The sequence below is a fragment of the Ochotona princeps genome, chromosome 20 (genome assembly GCF_030435755.1).
Source record: "Ochotona princeps isolate mOchPri1 chromosome 20, mOchPri1.hap1, whole genome shotgun sequence".
Lineage (NCBI taxonomy): Eukaryota > Metazoa > Chordata > Mammalia > Lagomorpha > Ochotonidae > Ochotona > Ochotona princeps.
In genome coordinates, this window is record NC_080851.1 from 2,178,253 (window position 1) to 2,186,803 (window position 8,551).

Here is an 8,551-nt window from a genome sequence, read left to right on the forward strand (position 1 = left end):
AGACTAAAACCATTTCCTGATCAGAACGCAGTGCCCATTCCAGGCCACACGCCCCTTGGCGGGAACCTCAACCCAGCTAGGGTTGTCCCCTTAGCTCCCCAACTGGGCCTGTTCCCAGCCATAGATCATGCACATGCCAGTGGTTGCTGTGACTCAGCTTGGCTCAGCCCCTCATCTGTCCTGACCTCTGCCTTAGACACTGTGGCTTAGTGCTCCTGGCTCATGCAGACCAGTAGGTGCAAGAGCCTAGCTCGGCATGACCTGTGCTCCGTCCTGGTCTCTAGTTTCACTTGTGGGCTAAGGTTTGCTCCATCCTGCCCGGTCCACCCCATTCCATTACCAATTGACACATTAGCCAGCTGTTGGAGCTACTTTGCCCAGCTTGTCCGACCCCCAGGTCTGGACCACATGTTCACCAGCGGGAACTATGACTCGCCAAAGGAGTTTCCCAAGATCCTCCACTTAATCCACTCCCAGACCCAGTTCTCATACATGCCATTGGGTTTAGACCAGTGCTCGGTGTAGTCTGGCCTTCCATTTGGCCTTGTATGAGTTGGTGAACATTGCAACCCGGCCCACCCCACACCCTACTCAGGATGCACATTTGGGTGCTGCTGCCTTGACCAGTCTAGACTATTGCGGGTTCCTTTACCTGTGATTGATGGCAGGCTCCTTGATCACACCTAGCTTAGTCCATCACGACCCCAACCCTCAAGCTAACCAGTGGGGCTAGAATTTCCACAGGGTTTGGTCCACACATCCCTCACAGAATCTACGCCTGGATATAGTTCTCAAGTGCTAGTTAATGTAATAACCCTGCTTAATGTGACCCTTCTCCTGATCCATCATCATGTCAGGTAACAGGATATGATTCTGCTGGACAAGCCCCAAGCCATAGCTTTCGTATGGACTGGTATTTGGTGGTCAGCATTGTTCAGTGATTATAAGCTTTTCAAAGGAAGAATTACTGTCATTGGAAATTTTATGATTGATTCACGTCCTAGAAGCATACTGGGTTCAACCTGGAGCTACCTAAGCCGCTATTCAAAGAACCAAAACTCCAGAGCTGCCCGGCCAGGCGGCCAGCAGGCGGAGCCTGGCACCAAATGGCGCACTGGTCAACTCGGGACAGCTCACCACATGCACGTGGTGGCTGGCGTCTGGGATCCAGGCATGAGACACCCCTTCCTGAGACCCACCAGCAGCCAGGAGGCTGCTGGAAGTTTAAACTCCCAGGTCCAAGGTCGTGCCCCTCCCCAATCCCATTCACTGCCCAGTGAGGGCGGCGGGTGGGTCCCGGACCTGCCCAGTCACAGAGACCTCCCCCCTCGGTGTAGTCACCCTGAAGGGAGCAGACCCTGGACACAGACAGGCCCAGGGACAGCTCACCACGTGCATGTGGTGGCTGGCGTCTGGGATCCAGGCATGAGACGCCCTGTCCTGAGACCCACTGTGTTCTATAAGTTTTGATATTATGTTATGATGCCTTCATTTGTTTGAAGCAATTTTTATATTTCCCTTTTGATTTCCTCTCTAACCCATTGCTTATTTAGTAGCTTATTATTCAGTCTCCAGCATGTCTTCTTGAGTGTTTTTGACTTACTGGTCTCCAGTTTCGCTCCATAATGGTCTGAGAAGATGCATGGTATAATTTCAATTTTTAAAAATTTTTTGAGGTTTGTTTTGTGGCCTATGACATGGTCAATTGTGGAGAAGTTTCCATGTACTGACGAAAAACAAAATGTATTCCCTGTCTTTAGGATGAAACTGCCAATTGGTTTTTTTTTCCATGTGTACATTTAAGGATCTTTCTCTTATATTCGATTGAAGAGAGTGATTATCATGTATTATGGTGAAGACAGCCTTTGGTCAATGCTGGTGGGAGTTCTGTAGCTCTCCTGTATTCTGTTTCCCAATTCTTTCTACAGATTAGGGAAGTTTTCATTTATTACTTCACTGAATACAGCTTTAAACTCAGCTTGTCTTTCTGCATCTTCTGGAACTCCCATAACTCTTATATTTGGCTGTTTAATTGTGTCTCTTAATTCTTGAATACTTTTTTTTAGCTTGACCCAGCTCTGTTCCCAGCTTTTTTTTTTCATTGTTTCCCCATTGTAACAAGAAATAGTTTCCAGTTCTGAGATTCTTTCTTTTGCTTCATTCATGCCTTTGGAATATTAGCCTTTTGAGCCACCACAGCAGGAAGTTGAAATGGTTTTTCAATTTCTAATTGATATTAACAAAGCAGAGGTCATGTATTCCAAAAGTACAGTTCCAAGAAGACAACTCTACTGCCTTTTCTTGCCCTCTTTCCTCTCTTTTCCTCCCCTCTTCCTTTCATCAAAGACATTACTTTAATCCACTTTTATATTCATAGATTTAATTCTTGATGCAATTTTTTAAGAAACCTGAGTATATGAGAGGTTTTTAGAAATTCATGAAAATGTGTATTATAGGTGTTTATTATGCATTTATTTCCATTTTTCTTTTGCACTCAAATGAACTAGAATTCAACTTGCCATGAACTTCTGGACATATTCTTGTACAATGTCAGGGCCTCCGAAGCTGCCCATTCGTCAGGCCTCTGAGCCACGTATCCTCAGCACTGGGAAGGCTTGCAGAGTCCAGAAAAAAACCAGATTTCTGGATTCCCAGGTCACATGGCCTGCCAGAATGGACCTCAGGAGGAACTACCAGAGCCAGTAGAAAGGGTTCAGGCTTCAGTCATGAGACAGCATACTTAGTTCTGGGAGGTCCTGCTGGTGAGACTGGGTACAGGATCCTAGGACACGGCCCTGCCTCCTGGAGAGCCAAGGCCCAGGAGAAAAATCTGGAGGGAAGAGGAGCAGAGTGAGGCAAAGGCAGTTGTGCTGTCTAAGCTGAACAAAGCAGTTTTACAGGTTGCTCTTGGCCAGGACCCAGCAGCCCCAGGTTGAGGACTACAACAGGTGAGCAGGAGTGCTGCCTATCCCTTAGTGATTCAGATGGGGCTGGAAACTTGTGTGTCCACTTTCCTGGGCAGCAACTGTCCTGCTGTAGCTCCTCTGAGCCTCCTCTGAGTCCCTCTGCAGGTGTCCTTGTTTCCCCCACCCTCTAGCTGGAGGGGGGCGTCGTCACACTTTGGTTGGGGGTTTGCATTAGGCTATTCTGTTACTTGAATTCAAGGCCAAACCAGGAGACCCAGCCCTTTAGTGATGCCACCAGTAGTTGGTCTGGGTGAATGCATTATCTAAGGGCCTAACTGCCCCCTTAGGCAGAAAGAAGGTGTGGCATGGCTGGCAGAACCAGGAGAGCTAAGGCCAGGGGCTGGAGACTCGAAATACTTTCCCTGAGCAGGAACAGGTCTCCTCCCTCCCTGCCCCCCTAGCTTCTCATTGTGGGATCAAATTTTGAGAACGCAGAAATTTAGCAAAAGCAAGGCTCAGAAGGCTGAACAGTTGAAACTATTCAAGTGGTTTCCCTGTGCTTGCCTAGCTAGTCCTGAGCACCTGCCTCCTGTCCCTGGGGCTCCTTCCTCACCTGTGAAATGTCAGGTATTTCTCAGCTTCAGACTTGCACAGAGTTTCTGCAGTGTGTGACTCCTCATTGAACCTCAGAAATTTCCATGACTTGAATTGGATGGGAAAAATCCAAGTATTTTTCCCCCTCCATATGAAAGTACTTCCCAATAGTAAAATTTCAAAAGTAAAGGGGAAATGACTAAAAATTAATCTTTCCAGTCTTTTTCCTTGTCATTTATTTATGTATCTATTTATTCACTCCACAAGTACAATTAGGAGGCCAAGTCAACACGAATAAAGGTCAGAGCAGTGATCACAGTCCCAGAGGAGGACAGCAAGGACAAGAGAGAAATGAAAACCTCCTGTGCCAAGCAGAAAGGGGAAGGAGGAAGAAAACAAAAGCACCAGAGGCTGCCAGCTGACTGCTCCTGGTGACACCTTCCACCCACAGCTGACTACAATTATTGAAGTTAGAATTAAAGACTATTTTCTCATGGAGGAAGAGTTCACTAGAAACCAGGAACAAAGAAAACAATTTGGAGAAAAGCAGAAAGGGGAAGGATCCAAGATAGGATGACCTGAGAGGAACCCCACTTTGAACAGGAACCTTGGGGGTGATCATGGATGTCAAGCTCGCCACTGTGTCGACCTTGTGGGGCCGGGACCCTAGGTCGGCGTCCTTTTCTCTGTGGACATGAAGCAGATAGAATCAGGCTACTCAGTCCTGCTCAGCCACAAGATGCATGCTGTGATAAGGGTGTGCTGATGGATGACAAAGACCCCTTCCTAGGTCAGTGATGAGGTGGAAATGGTCCCTCCGGAGACCTATGCTAATCCTGGGGGGAGACAGTGATGATGAAGGTAGTTTTCCATAGGAGAACTACGCTGATACTGGGGGGACAACTAGATCCAGGAAATTAAGGAATCTGTGGAGCTTCCTTTCACCCTTCCAGAATATTATGAGATGGGAATAAAGTTCCCCAAGGGGGGGAGAGTCTATGGTCCACGGGATACAGGTAAAACAATGTTGGCCAAAGCAGTGGTAAACCATACCTCGCCACTTTCTTAAGAGTGGTTGTCTCTGAACTTACTCTGAAGTACCTAGGTGATGGGCCTAAACTCATACAGGAATTGTTCCGTGTTGCTGAAGAACATGTACCACCCATTCTGTGCTTCAGTGAAACTGACTTACGCTATAAGGACAAAAAAAATGTGCCTCAAATTCTGGCAGAAAGAGAAATTCTGCCAATGATGTAGGAGCTGGTGAAGCAGCTGGATGGATTTGATTTAAGAGGAGAAAAACAAAACAGAAAACTTCAGGCCCAGCACTTAACAGACGAGGCAGTGCCAACTGGAAGATTGGACTCCCTCTGTCTGATGAAAAGGCACAGAAGCGCGTCTTTCAGATTCACACAATCAAGGTGACAGTGGCCCAGGCTTTAATTATGGACATCTCAGTCACGATTAAAGATGACCTCCCTGGTGCTGCTATCAAGGCCATCTGTACAGAAGCTGCTCTGGGAGCCTCGAGAGAGCGCAGAATGGAAGGAACAAGCAAGGAAGCAAGGATTTCAATAAATCTAAAGAGAATGTCCTTTATAAAAACCCTACCCCCAACTCCTGGGCTTATCTCTAGTGGACCACTGTGGGGTAAAAGCTGCCATCTTCTCTACTCCTGGGAGTGAGGTGCTGGGGTGGGGAAGCTGCCCAGAGGAACTTAGGTTGCAGTTGATTTTATGAATAAACATCATGTGCATCTTCTGGAGTATTAGGTGTCCTTTGATTACTGCTCATTCTGCTTCCCAATAAAGTGTGCTGTTTCCCACAAACAATGACAATAGCAAATACTCACACAGCCTGGGCTGGTGATGCTGCATGGACCAGGCCACATCTCTGCCCTCTCAACACTCCCAGGCTGGAGGTGGAGAGAGGAGAGGCGTCTCTTCCATGCAGTCTGACGGCAGAGAGGAATCCAAGATGGGAGGTGAGGGTGGGGAAGGGTTGCTGTTTGTGCAGAGAGGTTTGAGAACGCCTGACTGGTAAGGAGCCTGCGGCAGAGACAGATGACAGCTCAGAGGTGAGTGGGTGGGGCTTGAAAGGGTGACCTGGAGGCTGACTGCAGGTGCAACTGTCGAAAACACAAGCCCTGAAACCATCCTGCTTGCCTGCACCCCAAGGCAGCTGGTGGTACCTGCAAGCCACCAAGCACCTGGAAGAGGCATAAAGCCTCTTTGGCCACGCTGGACTACTCAACACCCGCCCTTGGTTTGGTGAGGTGGTGGTGGTGGTGGTCTGCCTTTCTCTTACTTTCTCTCTTCAATGAAGAGGGGTGTTTGATGTAGGAAATTGTCTGCAGAATCAAGAACTATGTATTCCCATGACCTTAGAAAGTCACCTACCCTCTTGGAACCTGGCTGTCAACTATGCAAAGGACCTATGCTCTTCCTGTAAGGAGGATGGTTCATGGGGGAGTCAAGTAAGGCAGGTCTAGCCAAAGCTCAACTTCTTACTGCATGTCTGCAGCCAGCTCCTCCTTTTGACTTTCCTGACAGCCCTTTGGCTCCCCAGGATATATACATGCTTGAGGGCTCTCTTCTTCTTACTCCCCCTTCCCGGGTCTCCACATCAGCTTCATGCCTATGACCTTGGACACTTGCTTCCTGCCCAGGCACTGTGGGAGGCAGGGGACTCCCACGGTCAATCCCAGCTCTGCCTTGTTCTGGCCATGTGATCTCAGACAAAATTCCAAACTTCTCTGAGCCTTATTTTCCTCCTCTTTAAGATCTGAGTCATGGACCTAATAAAACTGTTTGGGGACACAGTAAAGTAGTATGTGAGGCACAGGGCACTCATTAGTTGATTAGCTGATTTTAGTTGTTATGGCAAAAACTTTAATGCATACAAAAAAGTAGGGAGAAAAGCATCATGAACTCAGTCTCTAAGGTGTATCTCCCATTATGTCATGTTTGATTCATCTGCTTTTATTTTGGTTAATATATTTTAAATTAAAGACAGCGTGACATTTTACCCAAACACTTCAGTAAATGTCTCTTATAAAGATACAATCTGACGTAACCTCAAACAAGATTAACCACGATTCCTTAAAATCAGCAACACCCAACCCACATTTCATTTCCCCAGAGACCTCAAAACTGGCTTGCCCAGTTGGGTCTTTCTGTGGACCAGAATTCATCAACATCCATACACCGGGTTTGTGGGTTTTGTATGTTAACTTTTTCCTTCTACCCCTTTCTTACTCATAAATTCTAAGTTTTTAGAATAATTTCTGATTTCCAGAAAAATTGTGAAGCTACATTGGAGAACCCCATTCATATATTTCTTCTAGTTCTCCCTACTACTAACATCTTACATAACCATGGTTGTTGTCAAAACTAAGAGACCAATATGGGAGTAAATTACTGTTAATATGATCCAGTTATGGGAACCCTGATACTTCTCTCTGGAATAGCTCTTCTGGGCTGTTTTCCAAATGCCTGCAACAGCTGGGGCTGTGCCGGGTCAAACCCTGGAGCCAGAAACTTAATCTGACCTCCTACATAAGTGACAGGGAACCAGTCACCTGAGCCATGATTGCCTCCAGAGTCTGCGTCAGCAGGAAACTGGAACTGGGATGGGTCAGAGACCGAAAGTCAGGCCTACCTTATCTGAAATGGAATGCTGGCACCTTAATCATTAGTATTGATGCCCCTGCCCCATTTTCCCCCTAAAATGGAAGTTAGATCTAAAGGCCTGTTGAGATTCAGGTTAGAACTTTTTGGCCAAGGACTTCCCAGGGACGCTGTGAACCCGGTGCTCAGGATTCTCCATTTTCACCACCTACAAATTTCAAGAGGACATGTTGCAAGCATCCTACACCTGTCCCCCCGCTGCTTCCTGGGCCTTCCTCCACCCCCAGAGATTCAAAGCACCCACAAGTGACAGATGAATATTGATTTAATCAAGTCCCTCTAAGTGTCAGGTGGAATAAAGGACCTCTGGGCCAGTGATCCTCAAGTAGCATTTTTTTTTCATGTCAAAACCTCAATGAATCTGCAGCAGGTATTGTGGTACAGCAGGTTACTAAGCACTTTGAAATTCCCACATTCCATATTGGAGAGCTGGTTCAGGTCCTGGCTACTGTGTTTCTAACTCCCTGCTGATGCACTGGGGAAACAGCAAACGTTGACTCAGCTGCCTGAGTGCCTGCCCTCCGTGTGAGAGGTTGGACGAAGTATGCGGCTTTGACCCGACTAGGTTGTTTGTGGCCTTCTGGGGAGTGAAGCAGCAGATAGATTCTCCCTCTCTCCTCTCTCTCATCCTTCCTTTCCAATAAATAAGTAAATCTTAAAAATATAAATTAATTTTCTGGGAGCTTTTTTTTTTCTTAGATTGGTATGAAACATTGGACAGGTCGCTTGACTTGCCTGGCAATGGCTCAGGTGATAAAAAAAAGTCATACAGTCAGTTTCAATGACAACAACAGCATAGCTTTCTGGTTGTATGAAATTAAAACATCCAGTCAAATTCATCATGGCAACATTGGACATGATTTCAGGTTACGGCCAGCAGCCCCATTCCTGCGCGGGCCTAATGTGGGCAGGAACCCTGCTGTTGAGGAGGGCATCACTGCCTGGCCCAGGGACTGACTTTAGACTCCGTCCCCCACGGGGAATGGGTGATTGGCATACTGGGTAAGACATTTCTTGGGATGCCAGCATCTCAGATCACATTGCCTAGATGAAAGCCTCAACTTCGCTTCTGCTTCAGGTTCCTACTAATGCCCACCATGGGAGGTAGTAGGCTGTGAATCAAGTCACTGGGGCCTTGTCATTCATCTGAGACATTCAGATTGGGTTCCAGGTTCTTGGACTCAGCTTAACCTGGTTCCAGCTGTTGTAGACAGTGGATGGGAGGTGTCTCTCTCTCTCCCTCTCTCTCTCTCCCTCTCTCTCTCTCTCTCTCTCTCTCCCTTCCTCCCTCTCCCCCCTACCTTTCAGATAAATAAAAGTAAAAATAAACAAAATATGTTTAAAAAAGATACAAATTTCCAG

The 8,551-nt window shown here is 47.0% G+C and overlaps 1 pseudogene; it reads left to right on the forward strand.

The window, feature by feature from the left end:
- Nucleotides 1–3,852: 3,852 nt before the first annotated feature.
- LOC101524251 (26S proteasome regulatory subunit 4-like) lies at nucleotides 3,853–5,136 on the forward strand (annotated as a pseudogene).
- Nucleotides 5,137–8,551: the final 3,415 nt, after the last annotated feature.